Below are 16,819 nucleotides of genomic sequence, written 5' to 3'. Positions count from 1 at the left end.
GACACTGGGGGATAGAAGGACACTGCATTTCCTTCCTTTGTTTTTGGAAGAAGGAAGAGGAGGAGGAGACAGGAAGCAGAGGTGGAAGAAGAGGAGGAGGAGGAATCATTACTCTTCATTAGTTGTGGCTGCTAGGAAGTCCTGAGCGGAGCTTGTCGCCGACCTTTCATTAAGTAATAGTGTGGGATTTTACTGCAGGCACTGAGGGTCACAGCTTTTCCTATAGTCTCATTTTCAAACTATACCTCCTTTTATTTTTGCATGGATTTATTTATCTATCACAAATGGTATGCAGAGAGGAAAATGTGGGCTGGTGCGTGGGACTTCCAGAGCTGGCCGTGAACCGGAGTCCGTTTGCTTACACAGATTTAACCTCCTCTCCGTGGCAGAATACAAGTGTTGCTGGCTAGATAGGAGCCCTGTGCCGGAAAAGTGTACAGTCTGGTCATTGAGAGGTAGGAAGGAATGTCTGTCGGGATACGTGTTCCCAATCAGCTCCACGTGTGACTGTTCAGTCGAGACAGCTAAGTCAGGACGGAAGGCAGAAGTGAAGGAATGTGGCAAGAGAACCCCTAAAGGGCTCCATATATGGTTGGGGGTCCCATTAGTGTTTCTGGACCATATGGCATCATATAAATCACCATAGGTGGCAAGCCAAGCATTTGAGCTTTGTAAGTTATAATTTATACTTGGTCACTTGTCTGACCCCCACTTTTGCCAGATTCAGAAGCACCAAATTTCCTACCAAATGTTCTATCGGAGCAAACCTTCACCTAAACGGGTTGTTCCCCTTCTCATATGTGGATTTCTTAGAATAGTCCCATAGGCAGAGTCTCAAATTTTTTTTCTCTAGCCGTTCATCTGGAAAGTCAGCGCCAGGGATTATATTCTATTTAACAGCCGAAAAGCTTTCGTGGGTCCATTACACAAGTTAGCAGACCGTCAGGGTTGGGGACAGCAAGGGACGAGTGTTCACACCCCCCACCCCCACCGGCCACCGCGCTTCCTTTAACTCCGCGGTGACCAGACGCAGGCTGATCACCTAGTTTTTCCCCCTTAGATGTGTCAGGTTGTATGGATCTGGGCTGGGCTTCAAAACAGAGTTAAATATTAGCCAAGACCTAACCAAGCTGAATATAAAACTACCGATTCCCCTGAGATTAAAAGTGAGCGTCATACTAAATGGAACGCTGTGGCCTGCTCACTGGGTTCCGTGGACGTCTGCCTCCCATCGGACAGAGATTTTCAGCATGAGACGGATCACACAGACCCAACCTCAGGTGCGTGGAGAGGAAGGGGAGATGCTTTCACTTTTCATCCCTCTTTTCCTGGCATTCTTGAGGGGACAGATGAGGGAGAGAAGAAGACCTCTTGGCCAGGATACTGGTGTCTGGTGAGGGTAGGTGGCTCCCTGAAATCTGAAACGGCATCCCACAGCGTCGCGCACTGCCATTATTCAGGGACCGGGGCCTCGGATTGCTTAAGCCACAGAGCAGGTCCCTTACAGGGCAGTCACTGAAGAAAGAAAGGCAGCTGAGCTGTGGAACACCCCAGTCAGACAGCTTTAGCCCTGGACTCCGGGGGAGACACAGTTGTCCCAGATCTTTACAAAGATCAGGTTGCAAAGTAGCCAGAACAGGGGCCCAGAGGGAAATTGCTAGGCTCACAAGAGGAAGCCCGACGGTCAGCTCTACCCGACCACCCATAAACGCACCAGGTCAGCTCTACCGGACCACCTGTCGACCCAGCAGGCACCTGGAAGGAGCAGCAAGGCCACTCCTGGGCCGTGCTCCCCCCTTCCTCGCAGATGGCTGGGGTACCAGTTCCCATGGAGGTTCCCCCCCCCCAGGCAAGGGAGTGCGGCCATTACTGAGGGGGCGGCTATATTTCCTCATGGGTATTATTTTTCACAAGAAACCCAAGCGGTTCTCTTATAACCAAGGCTTGGTTGTTTTCTCAACGCTCCCCAACATCCTACTTCTCAGGACAAGGGGACGGTCTCCCAAGGCTCGCTCTGCTTTCTGCTCCCAGGCCCACACACCCCGCGATGTAGGACACACAGGCGACACCATGGAGCACACGTGTGGCACACACATTCGTTTGTGTGCATGGTACACACCGTGACACACATGTGCTCACATGCGATATGCCTTCTATGTCTTGTAGGCAAGACTTCCGACGCAGAGATTCTCCGGGACTTTCGGTGGAGGGACAGAACTATAATTTGACTAACTCGTTGAAGGTCTAGGGATATACACTCTTTCTTTTTCCTTCCTTTCTTTTTTAAATGGGGGGGGGCCTTGTGTATAAGCCAATTTTTCATGCAGAACACTCCATGCCTGATCATTGACTGCATTCCTGGCCCCACTCTGCTGTCTGTCCCTGCAAATAACGGGCCACCTCCGTTAAAAAAAAAAAAAAAGGTAGAGTTGGCAAAACTACCATTCATCCCCACCGGTTAACCAACTGGAAGCACGTGTTCTGCTAACAGCAATAGTTTTGCATGAGAAAAAGCACACAATTTCTTTGGAGAAAAATCACTCAAAATAATTTTCAAATGGATTCTCACTGAGGACAGATTCTAACAGACATTTCTCCCCGCCCCCCCCCCGTGCTGTTTTGTTTTTTTTTTTCTCTCCCACTGAGGTCTAACTGAGGTCTAACCACATGATGTTCGTTTCAGGTGCACACCATGACGCTTTGATAGCTGCACACACTGTGGGATGATCACTGCAGCAAGTCCACTGAACACCCGTCACCATCCATAGCTCTAGAATTTTCTTTTTCCTGTGAGGAGAACTTTTAAGATTTACTCTCAGCAACTTTCAAATAAGCAATACAGCATTATTAGTGGCCATGATGTACCTTACATCCCCTTGACTGACTGACTTTATAACTGGAAATCTGTACTTAGCCCCTTTGTCCATTTTGCCCACCACCGCCCCTTCCCCATGTCCCACCTCTAACCACCACCCATCTGTCATCTGTATCTATGAGCTTGGATTTGTGGGGGTTTTTGTTTTAGGCTCCATATATAAGTGAAATCATATCGCACTTATCTTTCTCTGATTTATTTCAGTTAGCATAATGCCCTCGAGAGCCGTCCATGCTGTCACAAATGGCAAGATTTCATTCTTTCTTGGCTATCATAAATAATGCTGCCATGAACATGGGGGTGCAGATACCACTTTGAGAACCTGTTTTCATTTCCTTTGGATGGATAAATGCCCAGAAGTGAGACAGCTGGATCACAGGGTAGTTCTATTTTTAATTTTTTGAGGAACCACCATACTGTTTTCCAAGGGGCTGCCCCAATTGACATTCCTACCGACAGTGCAGAAGGGTTCTCTTTTCTCCACATCCTCGCCAACATTTCTTTCTTGCCTTGTGGATAAGAGCCATTCTGACAGGTATGAGGTGATATCTCATCGTGGTTTCGATTTGCATTTCCCTGATGATGAGTGATGTTGAGCATCTTTTCATGGACCTGCTGGCTCTCTCTAGGTCTTCTCTGGAGAAATATCTATTCAGATAGATAGTGTGCCCATTTTTTTTAAACCAAATTTTTGTTATTATTAAGTTGTATGAGTTTTTTATCTACTTTGGATGCTAACCTCCTATCAAACATATGATTTGCAAATGTTTTCTCCCTGTCAGTAGGCTGCTGTTTCACTTTGCTCTTTGGTCTGTAGCAGCTTTTTAGCTTCATGTAGTCCCAGTTGTTTATTTTTGCTTTTGTTGCCTTTGCTTTGGGTGTCAAATCCAAAAAAATCATTGCCAAGGGGCGCCTGGGTGGCTCAGTCATTAAGTGTCTACCTTCGGATCCGGTCATGATCTCAGGGCCCTGGGATGGAGCCCTGCTCAAAGCGGAGTCTGCTTCTCCCTCCCCCTGCTCTTGCTCTCTCTATCCTCTCTCTCAAATAAATAAAACCTTTTTTAAAAAAATCATTGCCAAGACCAATGTCAAGGAGCTTACTGCCTATGTTTTCTTCTAGGAGTTTTATGGTTTCAGGTCTTACTTTTAGCTCTTTAATCCATTTTGAGTTGGTTTTTGTGCATGGTGTAAGACAGAGGTCCAATTTTTCTTTCTTTCTTTTTCTTTTTCCTTTCTTTCTTTCTTTCTTTCTTTTTTTTTTTTTTTTTTTGCATGTAGCTGTCCAGTTTTCCAAACACCGTGTATTGAAGAGATTGTCCTTTCCCCATTGTCTGTTCTTGGCTCTTTTGTCATAGGTTAGTTGACCATATAGACATGGGTTTATCTGTGGGCTCCCTATGCTCTTCGGCTGATCTATGGGTCTGTTTTTATGCCATTACCATACTGTTTTGATTATTACAATAGCTCTGTGCCCCCATGCTTCTTAATACAAATCTGAGGTTGGGCAGTTTGGGGGAAGCGGAGATGCTTGGCCACCAAGAAAATGAACTTCAGTTCTCTCCCTCAGGCATGAGCGCACCTCCACAAAGAGGCTCTCCAACATAAAAGAAGTCTCCCCCTTGCCCATCCTCCTGCTACAGGGCATTTCCAGGGTTCGGGATATCTACGTCAGCTCCTTTCGTGTGCTTTTTAAGTACCTGCCGGTATGTGATGGGGAAGAGAGCTGTGCCTCCCATCTGTAATCCAGACACTTCTGGAGCAAAGACTCAGACTGGACAAAGACTCACTCTGTTTGGCTTCGGCTTAAACGCTTTTTTGCAGATTAGTCTCCCAAATCTCTCTTCCAAACTCCCAGGCGGATGGGCACCGTGGTATTTATCAGGCTTGCTCAGGGGGGCAACAGACCACAGGTGGTTCATTTTTCCTCTCCTCTGCACCTTGTCGTGACCACCTTTTGCGTTCTCCTCACTCTAAAGGGCCTGTCGGCCGGAAGGTGACAGCATTGTATCCTCAGCCATGCTCCATGTGGCTCTGCTGGGAGTGGTCTTTGCAGCTGAGGAAACCCATTCCTCCTCAACCTTAAACAGAACATTTCTAGTCCAACAGAGCAGATGCAAAATCTGCTCAGTCGTCAGCAACAAGGTTCTAGGCTGTTGGGTCAGCACGGAAATGGGTTTTTAGAGGGTTTGGGATTTCACAGACTTCTTTAACTGCCTCCAGGATCAATGAAGTCAACCCTCAGTGCTGGAGAAGAACCAAAGCAGGGCACTGAAGTGTCAGACTGCGTCTGCAGCGAAAACCTCACGTCGGAGGTGGGCTTCGCCTTCCAGACCACCCAGTCAGCTGAGGCCCGGAGATACTCGGGTAGTGTCAACATAGGAGACGGGGCGCCTTTAAGCAGGAGTCTCACACTGGAAAAATCCAGCTCATCAGAGTTCCTGTGCTTTAGCTGTTTCTTCCATCTGTCTTTCAAAACAATGTTCGCTAATGTTTATTGAAATATATACATACATTGAAATCTTAAAAATGCCTTCTCTTGACAAGTCCACAATGCCACCTTTAAACAAAGGCACACCTTAGTTTTCACAACGTGAGAACGTGAGAACAGATTTTGAAGGAACTAGACAGCAAAGGCCTTTAATCCCACGGGGGGCTAATGCAGAGCCGGGCCTCACTCTTGCCCCTGTCCGTCCCGGCTTCTGGCCGTGGCCTGGCCTCAGACAGAAGCTGTCCACTGCACAGCTGAACAGGAGAAAACAGCTCCTAGTGAGAACCACCAGCGAATGGAGGCTGCTTACCCATCAGTTTGGAGGAGGAAATCAGCCAGCCCGGCCCCACAACCAAATGCCGTGAGCAGCCTCCACGCTCACCCTCTCCGATAGCAAGCAAAAGCAGACAATCGGACTCTCCAGAATGATTTGGAAGCCTTTTCTCCAGTAGACAAAAAAAAAAAAAAAAATCTCCATTCCACTTTCCAACAGCCTGAGGGCCACGTCAGTAAGAAAGAGCAGAGTACGGAGTTGACTGTGACAACGTGTTCAACGGCAGTTTAAGGTGTGTGGCATCTTTCCGAATGTAGACTTACTCCGTGTGCCCTAATCTGTCCGTCACTCCCTCGCTGTCACTCACCAGTAAACGACAGAGGGTTTTTACAAACAGTACATCAATCATTCTCACAGGAGACTGAAAACTCGTCCTACACGGGCACTCACACTGCACTTCCCCCTCTCTGCTCTTCTGAGCGGGGCTGACGTTGTTGCCATCCCCCTTCCTGAGGGTGGTGGAGGTCCAGAAATCCGAGCCTTCGGGCCCCCTCCTACCACGGCTGTGAAGGCTTTACGGAGTTTTCTTTCTCCTTCCACGCTCTGGACACAAGGAAACCAGGGAACATCCAAAAAAGCCTTTAGCAGCCCCCGACTGCAAAAACAGTGTCAATGCCGTGATGTGATAGATGGTTTTAATATGTCAAGAATAGATGTGCACGCAAGCTATTTTTATTATTCCTGGGGTATTGTGAATGTGGTTACTCTTCTTAACATGTCATTCCTGCATGTCCGGTATTGAGAAGAAATTGCTAAAACTGCCTTTGCCTTCAGAGAAGCTCTATCTCTGTGAATGTGTGCATTTCTCTGTATGTCAGATAAACTGGCCTCTCTCTTTGCTGTTATAACTGACTGTGTATGCTAGAAAGCCAGAAGAAAACATTGTTTTTTAGTGACTTTTTTTTTTTTTTGCAAGTGTACTGTTCTATAAACTACCTTCCCATGAAATCATACTCTCCACCAAAGGGACTCAGACTGAAGTTTGTTCACTAGGCCACCTGTGTGAACTCACCTCTGCTCCCATCTACCTCTGAAAAAAGACTACACGTTCAGGGAAATGGGCCACGGTCCTAGGTCACGAGATAACCCACACTTTCCAGGTTTCCTGAAACACTGACCCTGGAAACTTTAGGAGATATATATATATATTTTTTAATTCTAAGCCCCATGAAAACCCTACAAGATGTTTTCTAGATGTTTTAGCAATCATTTGGTAGCAAAAGAAAAACAACATTTTAAAAATAGACAGCCACTGCTAAGTCCCACTTGGTCTGCAGACTGATCCTTCATGAGCCGAGGGGATGGCTTCCAGATTCTGGAGCCGAGCTGGGAGAGCATGGCTAGGTCACGGTAAAGCACGCAGGGACAGGGGTGCTCTCAACGTGCCGGGAGGATGTGCCTGTTCCTGCTGATGGCAGACGCGATGACAGGGAGACCTCAAGCGTTTTAAAATTAGGCCAAAGAACATTTTTCACCTTCTCATCTTCTTTTCATTCATTCAAAATCAAAACATAATGAGAATTTCTAGGGGCTGAAAACGGGGTCTCAGCTACAAATCTGCTGACACCAGAAAAGAAAGCGAGCTAACATTTGGAGAGCTCACGGCGGACCAGTCTCTGCGCTGGGCACTTTCTAGGGGTCATCTCATTCAGTTCCCCCAGGAGCTAATGCCCACTCGACAGACGAGGAAGCCGAGGCGTGGCGAACTTGCATCCCTTGCCCAAACGGGCACTCTGAACCGCTCTGCCGCATCGCACTTCTACCCACGAGACATGCCCGACCTTCCCCAGCCCACGCTTCCTTGTCCGCAAAACAGGGATAACACCACAAACCGCGCAGAGTTGTGTAAGAGACTGGGTGAAAGAAAAATATTTTGAACAATTTGTCACATTATCAGGCACACAGAGGTACCCAGTAAATATTAGGTTTCCCTCACCTTCAATCACAGCAAAAAAAAAAAAAAAAAAAAAAGACCAGAAACTTTTTGGTTGTTAAACAACTGACCATTTTCCAAATTGGCTAATATTAAACTATCGTCATCCTGCCATTAGTGGAGAGCGTAGTGGGCACTGAGCCCACCAACCACGTGATGCAAGATGAAAGCCGGTCCAGGGCAGGAAAGTAAATGCATTATGTGTCTGCCGATAAGGTGTGCACGCTTCCTATCTACACGGGGTGTTCCTTTCTGCAGAAGGGGCTTTCCTCTCCTGCCAAGCCTAACTAAACTTTGGTCTCCTCCAGATCGGACCGGGGATGTAAGTTCCCACCTCCCTAAACAGAGCCTCCTGTTGCCGAAACATTCTAGAAACTTAGCAGTTTGTGGCATGTCAGAAATTGCTGAGCTCATTCTTTGTTTTTCCTCCAGTGTGAGACCATGGTCGGCCTGGGGCCTGCTGCTAGCCAGAAGGAGAGGATCGTGCCACTAATCCCGGGTCTGTAACCATCTGTGTCACTCTTAGGTCCAGCTGGAAACAGATGGCGCACTCAAAGGGGGTTAACTAAAATGAATGTAAAGAAGGAACCATGTACAGAGGTGTGGGTGGGCGTAAGGGCATCAGCAAGAGACGGATGAGGCGCCCGGACACTCTGTACAGGTGGAAACCTTTACCAGCCCTCGAGCTGAAGGGACAAGGGAGGGGATGATGTTACTGGGGCCGTGAGAGCCGCAGCCACGGGGACGGTGTGACTCTATGGGAGCTGTAGCTGTAAAGCATACTCAGCCAGGGCCAGCGTCACCGTGGATCCCTCTGATCTCCTCCCATGGCTGAGCTCAACCCGAGCCAGAGGGTAAGAGAGCCAAGGGAGGCAGTGCACAGAGGCCCGCCTCAGGGCACAGAGCAGAGAGGGGCACAGAGCACGGATGGACAGACGGACGGGGCGGCAGGGAGGAGGCACAAGGGGAGTCCCCAGCACTCCCATGCATGGGCCAGCCCCAGAGACCCCAGCATCTCAAAGCTGCCCACGCTCTACTGGCATAGCTGAAGGGAGCTCAGGAACACTGTCGCCTTAGGTACGGGTGCAGCCGAGGGGCCCTGGGGGCCTTCCAGTGTTAGCAGCACTCTCGAATTCCTAAGAGGATAAACGGGATTTTCAGAAAATAACCATCAGATGGCTTAGATGGTGCAAAAGGGGTCCAGGGTTTGAGTTCCACCCACAGAGTATTCCGGGTGGTCAGCTCCCAAAGATTTAACTCTGCTTGGGGCACTCCTGCTTCAGAATACAATTTTATGGTCTCTCTGTGGAAGGTATCAATTCATCTGTACACAACTTCTCAAATGTCAAAGTCAAGTAGGATGCTCTTCCCCTACCCCCACCTACACCAAAAGCATATTAAAAAACCAACCTGGCTATTCGATACATATTAACCAGCTGTTTGCACGTGCTCCTAAACTATATTTGCAAACACCCGAACTCCGCATTTTCTTGTGTCTACAGAGCCAGAGTCTTATCATCCAGTCTTGGGCCAAGCAGGGCTGACGAATCTCTTTCCTGGTAGGACATAAACAAAACACCACACAAACACGCACCCCAACCCAGGAGAGGTAGAGCCCAGCACCGCTTTCTGCAAACACAGCTCCTCCTCCTACCTCTCTGCAGCGTCCCCAGAGGCCTGCTTTCCCTGAAATGGACATGTCCTGAGCTGACGTCCGCTGATACTTAGATTTTAGGTTGAGTGAATCCCAAGACAGGGCACGATCCTGCCACTGGCTCATCCCACGGAAAAGCAGACTAGAAACTGCTTCCTCCCGAGCTATTCCTTCAGGTGTGCTGTATCCAAGAGGGAAGCATCCCACCAAACTGTATTATCGCAGCCGGATATTCTCAGGTGGCCCCTGTGCGTGCCTGGGAGGCTCCCGCTCTTTTCTAGGTGAGGCGAGGGCAGCGGTATTGTCCTAGAACAGCTTCTCTTACAGATCTGCGTCTTCAAGCTGAAGACCTTCAACCAGGTCGGCAGTGACCGCCTCTCCTTGAACTTCTGCTAACCCCCGGTATCACTGTCCTAGGGTATCGACCTGTGTGAACACACTCACACACAGCCCCGAAGCACCAACATAATGGAACAAGATGGTGAAGGTGGACAGGAGTTGTTGGTTTTTTTCCCTAATTCCACAAGTAACCTTCGAAAATGCAAAGAATTCGCATAATTTGGAGGAGAGGGGAGGGCTGATCAGAAGATGAATTCATTCCACACCTCTGAAATTTGAGTAAAGCTGATTATTTTATTTCTTTCATAGGGATTCTAAGGTAAGGTGTACTTTGAATATTTGCTGATTTGTTAGCAAACCAATAGTCTATTACAAAGTTAAATGATTATCCGTGCACTAAAAACATTGTGAGTGTCTACTGTGTTGCCAGACAGTGTTCTGGAAGCTGGGAATTCAGTGAGATGAAAGACCAAGTCTCCCCTCCTTGCTGTAAGGGAGACACTCAACAAACAAATATAACAAATAAGGGAACACGAAGTCTCAATATAGTAACAGATGCTCTGATGAAAATACATGGACGGTAAAGACAGGCGGTTAAGCACATATGCCCCAGAACCAGACAGTCTGGTTTATATCTCAGCTCTGCTACCTCCTAAGTGACTTGGGGCGAATTATATAATCTCCCTCGGCCCCAACTTCCTCCTCGATAAAGTAAAAATAAGAACTGGATCTAGTTCGGAGGGATTTGTGAATTCGGCGAACTGTGAGCATGAAATAAGGTAGTTCGTTCATATTCAGAGTCTGTAACAGTGGCTGACATACAGCGAGCCCCGGATCAATGTCAGCTCTTCCTACTTTAGATGGGGCAGCCTAGGTGGGCTTCTCAGAGGCAGTGACCCCCATGTGAATATCTGGTAAAAGAAACAGCCAGAGGGGGCTCCTGGGTGGCTCAGTCAGTTGAACATCCTACTCTTGATTTTGGCTCAGGTCATGATCTCAGGGTGCTGAGATCGAGCCCCACGTCAGGCTCCATGCTGAGCATGGAACCTGCTTGAGATTCTCTCTCTCCCTCTGCCCTCCCCCACCTTGCCCACACTCTTTCTCTAAAAAAAAAAAATTAAAATAAATTTAAAAGAAAAGGAAACAGCCTGAGTGGAGACCTTAGGGAGAAGTGCGCCACACCTTGTTTATGAAACAGAAGGAAGGTGGGTGAAGTAGGAGTAGACGGCTGGGAAAGGTGAGGTCATGCAGGGACTTGGTGGTCTTCGATGGGAGTGTGCCTCTGCCCCCAAGGGGCAGGAAACCATCAGAGGTTTGAAGCAGGGGAGGCACTAGGATGGACAGTGGGTGGACACGAAGCATAGGGATCTATTGTAGATCAGGGATGAGCAAGCTATGGTCCACAGACCAAAGATGGCCCCTCTGCCTGCTTTTATAAATAAAGTGTTATTGGAACACGGCCATGCCCATTCATTTACATCCTGTCTAGTCCTGATCCCCTGCAATGGTTGCCTTGTTGAATGGTGACAGAGGCCATAGAGCGTGCAAAGCCCACTGACTCTGGTTTTTGCTAGCAAAAGTTCATCAACCCTTACTTTCGAGGAAGAAGAGTCTGTAGGACTTGTAAGTAGGTGGGGTGGGGATGTCAAGGATGATTCTAGGTCTCTAGCCATGAATAACTGGGTGGTGCCATTTCCTGAGATGGAGATGCCCTGGGGGAGAGTGCAGGATGGGTGGCAGGCAGAGAGTTATTACTGGGGACGTGTGAAGCTTGAGATCAGCCTGGGGTATTGCAGGAGCTCAGGCTGGAGTCACAAATGCAGGCATCACCTGCAGACACCGTTCCTTGCTCTGCATTTCCACCGCTACAGTGACCCTCTAACTCTTAGGGCCACAGGGCAGGAGGGGCTCACCTGGACAGGGAATGCAGACCAAGAAGGGACGGGTGCTAGGGCTCCAGCCTGGACCCATCAGGGATCAGAAGTCAAGAACAGGAAGAGAAGCCAGCAAACATGATGGAGAAGTGCTCCGTGAGGTAGGAGGGAAGGCCTTGGGGCTTGTCGCAGGAGCCAAGAGGAAACACTGTCCACAGGGGCAGGTCAGCTATGCAGAAAGGCCCAGAAACTGAGAAGCGGCTGAAGCTGGTGAGATGGTCTTCCTGGCTTTTACTGGATGGGGAGGTGATATGAGAAGCCCTGATGGGCGGAGCTGGGGAAAAAAGAGAACCAGAAGGGCCTGGAGACATCCGTCCTGATGCAGAAAGGAAAGATGGACAGGGGCGGAAAGGAGGTGTGCAAACAACAGAGCAAGTTTTTAAGACGGGAGACACCAGAGAATATTGTTAAGATCAGGTTTTACCTGCCATCTGAAAGTCAAGCGTTCCTACAGAACCTTTCAGAAGCCAAAATGCTGCAAAGAAGCAATTACCATTAATTCATATGGGAGAAATTTTGAGTGCTCCCATACCCAAAAAATCACCTTAGTCTTTTCTGATACTTTGGGACACATCTTGGTAACGGACACACAAAACCGGTGGAGATACAGCCTGGATGCTCACAAACTCAGTTCAGAGCTGTGGCAGTCGGATGCTGGGATGCTGAGCGTGCTTGGGGGAAGGGGCTGGGCGCCCCCTCGCTGCTTTGGGGTGCTGCCTCTATCGGGCGGGACCTGGCTTCTGCAAAACCGACGCTGCACACTGTTTGCGCTTTTCGCCTGTTTTTCATAAAAGTGAAAATCCTCTTCAAATTCTTTCGGTTAGAGAAAATAGATTCCAAGGGAGGTCTTTCTTAAAAGCAAAGGGGCCTAACATGAACTTTTGAAAAGCAGGAGGGGCTTATGATGGCAATGATCTGGCTGAGGGGGGGAAAATTATACAGCAGAGAAGGAAGTGAAGCCTCTGAGAGGTGGGAAGGGAGATCCAGAGGTCAAGTGGAGAGGTCAAGGGAGCAGGAACACTGCTCTAACAAGAGAGCAGGTAGAGGAACTAAGTAGGTATTCAAGCAGGCTGGCAGATGCTGCAGATTTCCCAGGAGGACATTCGTGTCTGATTACTGCGATTTTCTCAATACAGCCAGGAAAGGCTCAGCCGCTAGGCTGGAACGGCAGCGAAGGGAAAAGACAACGTATGGGACTTGGAAAGAGGTCCGAGCCTGTTACAGAGTCACCGACTGTTAATCAAATGTCTTTTGTCTTCTCCACAGCATGTAGCACAGAGCTGGTGAACACGGTAACTGTTCGACAACACACGAATTCAGGACATCACCTGTGCAGCATGAACTTTCCATCACCTCTCTGCCACCTTTTTTTTTTTTTTTTTCAATCAAGGTATGGAGAATATGTGTATCCCAGACGTTCAGGCTCCTTTCATCAGCGGTGAGGCCTGCCTGGCTATTTGTCCAAGGCAGAGTCTCAGGAATCTGCAAACAGTTAAGTCAAATAACCACCCCTCCGACCACAAATGTCAGCCCCAGCAGACACAGCGGATGAACGGGGCTCTGAAGATAAGACATCAGGACGGCTGCATTAGGCTCTCTTTATCCCACTGGCATCTGGACCCAGAGCAAACACCCAACGTCTGAATCCCACCAGGCGGCGGTGCGGAGTCCAAGCTTCCGTCTGGCCTCTGGTGTTCCTTTTACCGACAGGGTCTGCCCTTTGCAGCATCCAATTCCCCTATCTTTCCTCCCCTCCCCGTTAATCTGCTGTTGCTGCCGTTCCTTTTCTTTTTTTCTCCCTTTTGCCTCTTCTAGTATAAGCTTGCTTCTTCCACTTGTCCTCTCTTCTCCAGGTGTGCCCGGCCCCATCCCATCCCAGCTCTGTGAGGGGCTGCCCCTCCCTCCAACATCATGGTTGGGGGGGAGTCCCGGGGTGAGTCTTCTGCAGGTTCACTCTTCCGATGGAACACGGATCTGCCTGATCTGAGGCCACCGTACGTCAAAGGAGAAGGACTGAAACAAGTTCGTGAGGAGGCTGTGATATGGGTGAGAACCATCTCACTGCCTTTGGTGTTTTGACTATTAGGTAATTGATGGCAGAAGATCCTTTCGCCTTTTCCAACACACCCTTTGAGCCGATACTCTGTGATTCTGTGACGTGTATGCATGATGCTTTTTGCTCATCATGCAAATATTTATTGACTCAGCCTGGGAGCCAAGGTCTCTGGGACCCCTTCCCAGATGCTAGACCACATATCACATAAGGGAAGGAGAACGTGTGGTCTCTGCAAAGACCAGTTACGAACGCTTCTATTTTCGGCATTATGTTGCCTTGATTTCCACATTTCTATTAAAAAAAAATAAGAACAAAGCTGTCCCCTCAACAGTCTGAATGAAACCAGAATGCCAATGGGCCCAGAGAAGGCAAACGTGTCAGGACAAGTTCCCAGTTTTGAAAATGAGCACTCCAGCACACAGACACTTGGCGACCAGGCCTGACCACCCTGGCAGGTGTCACGTGCCCCCAAATCACGCTCCAGCTCAGGTCCCAAACTGCCGAGATAATTGCAGAAAGTAGGAAGCAGTGTGGGAACCGTCTGAATGTTGGTCAGAATTGTTTGGCCCACCTGTCTCTTGATGTTCTAAAATTTTCTTTGAAGCTAATGATGTGACAAAGTAGAAAGATCAAGGACTTTAGAGTCAGGCTGACCAGGATGTGTAGACAGGCTTGGCTGCTAACTAACTGTGTAATCTCAGGCAGGTTACTTGGTTCTGCCGAACCTGACTTTACCTATCAAACGCGCATAAGACCACCTACGCTGTAGGATTATTGTTAGGATCAAAGGCAACATATGCAAAGTGCCTAGATGGGGCTCAAAATTACAGTTATTATAACTGGCAGAATGCCTGGGTTTCAACTCAGAAGCCCAGGATGATCTAAATATAATCTCTTGAATGTTAACACTGGATGTCTTCTACCCCTGAAGTTTTAAGGTAAAAAGAAGAAAATGACACCAAGACATCCTCCCCGTCCCCCACACGCAAGTCCCGGCACTCCTCCTTAAACCAAAACAAAATGATGGCGATAAAGCTCTGAAGTGCCTTTGCTCATGCACCCCCTGGAGGAAAACAAGAAGGACTAGTTTCTCATCTCTGCCCCTCTGTCCCCAGCACTTGCCTTGTCTGGCTGCTGAAGCTCTTGGCCCCCACCCTGGTTCTGAGAGGGCCAGACAGAGAACAAAACAAAACAAAAACAAACCATAGAAGAGGAAGGGGATGCAGGACCTTGATGCAGAAGGGAAAGGAGCAGGAGACAAAGTCATAGACACATTACCTCCAGCCCCCGGAGCCTTTCCAGCGCCCAGTTTCCAGTGCAGAAAGGTTTGGTAACAGCCTCTGTTAAGCGCTCAGTTCTGCACGCAGAAGAGCAACAGTGGCATCTTCAGGGCAGCCAGAAGAACTTGGCTGGGGAAGCAGAGGGGAAGCTCTGGTTTCAGAACACACCCCGCAGGGGAGACGTCTGTGGCCAGCTGGCCTTTTCTCTCCCTGAGATGACAGGTGAGTGCACGGTACAAGCGCCCTCATACAAACCCCAGGCCCCCCACCAAAACTGATCGCTCGACATGCCTCCCTCTTACTGCTAGACAGGCATCAGCCAAACTCTTAAGTGGCTGGAAACTCAGAAGGGTGTGTCAGTTAGGGACTCTAGGGTAAGCAACCAAAACTGATTTTGATTTTCAAAGAAATGAAACTTATCAGTAAGATACTGGACAGCTCATGTAATCTCTGGGAAAGCTGGAGAACCAGGCTCAGGAGACAGGGACAAAGGGAAGCGAAAACATTCAGAACCCAATCAAAGCAGGCCACCGGGCAATCAGTTCTGATGAGGGGCCTCTCACTATGGTCACCCATAGCTGCCACCAGCAGCACCGCCAGCACAGGCAGCTGGGAGCTCCGGCTGGATTCAGTGCCCCTGCTGCTTCCTGACATCACTGGCTCTCCATTGAAAGTCCCAAGCAGTTGGCTGATTAGCCAAGCCCAGGCCCCCAAGCTTGCGCCATAGCTGTAAGGGGTCCCTGGAAAAGATCTTGTCACACAGAGGTGATTTCCCCAAATACAGAAAAGACATTCCACAGATGCTGGGCAGCTAACATCAGTAAAATATCCCCTACGGAATGCAAACGACATGACAGCAAATTGCAGACCTAGCACCATGGAGTGTTTTGAGTCTGTGGGAAGTTGCGTGACAAACCAGTAAAGGCACAAGCCAGGAATTCAAAAATCTCAGTGAGATCCCATCCCTCAATTAGCTATGCAACTCAGGTGGGCAAATAAGCTTCTCTGGGTTTTTGCATGGAATATGCACGAATAGAAATATTCCTAGTGACTTTGCAAGGCTGATGTGTATACCAAATTAGTTAATTTTGTGTACGGGCTTTGACAATTATACTGAGTAAATCCTTTTGCCTCTTGGGGTTCCAGGTTACCCATCTGTAAAATGAGGATATTCCCTACGTTGCAGGGCTATTGTGAGGTATATATGAATGGTTTGATATACAAATTTAAATCTTTGCTGTTTGGGATTTGCCTTAAAATAAAAGAGGCGGTGGGTGGGAGAGGAAGAGAGTAGGGATACAGAAAGAACTGACCATGGGTTAGGGTTAAAGCTGGCGGTGGGCACATTACATCACCCTCTCCATGTCAGTTTGAGTATGAACTCTTACATAATTTTTTCTTTTTAATGAAGGGTCTTGGAAGTACGTAGAAGAAACAAGCCCCACTCTCCCCGCCCCGCACCCCCAGGCGCTGTTTCTCAGGCACTGCGCCCCTTCCTCTAGCCCACCACCCTCCGCCCCACGCGGGTGCCAGTGCATCCTTAGTGGTTAAACACTGGCTTGAAATAAAAACGAAGGCCCCAAAGAACTGACGGGCATGAAAGAAAAATCTAAGCAAAACGAGCGGACGCGCGCCCTAGGGAAGAGCCGGTCCGGAACGACTGCGAAGTTGCTCTCGCCGATGAACACGAACGGATCCCAACTCCACCCCGGGCACCGCATTCGGTCAAGGACCCAGAAAACGATAAACAACGCCACAGAAGACTGCACACCCGGTGCCAGGAGGCGCCAGCGAGCGAAGTAATCGAGCTGTGGCGGGCCCTCTGGCGGCTGCGGCTCCCCGAAGAGCTCATCTCGGGCGTCCCGAGCAGGCGGCGCAGTCGGACCGCGGACGCAAAGCTCGTACGAGGGGAGGAGGCACCTGCAC

At 48.9% G+C, this 16,819-nt stretch overlaps 1 protein-coding gene across 3 annotated transcripts in view; it reads right to left on the bottom strand.

Moving 5' to 3' along the window:
* The window catches only part of SLC39A11 (solute carrier family 39 member 11), a 565,309-nt gene that overhangs the window by 547,656 nt on the left and 834 nt on the right, over window positions 1-16,819 (bottom strand). The window lies entirely within an intron of this gene.

The sequence above is a fragment of the Ursus arctos genome, unplaced genomic scaffold (genome assembly GCF_023065955.2).
Source record: "Ursus arctos isolate Adak ecotype North America unplaced genomic scaffold, UrsArc2.0 scaffold_24, whole genome shotgun sequence".
Lineage (NCBI taxonomy): Eukaryota > Metazoa > Chordata > Mammalia > Carnivora > Ursidae > Ursus > Ursus arctos.
This window is presented reverse-complemented; position numbering and strand designations above follow the sequence as displayed.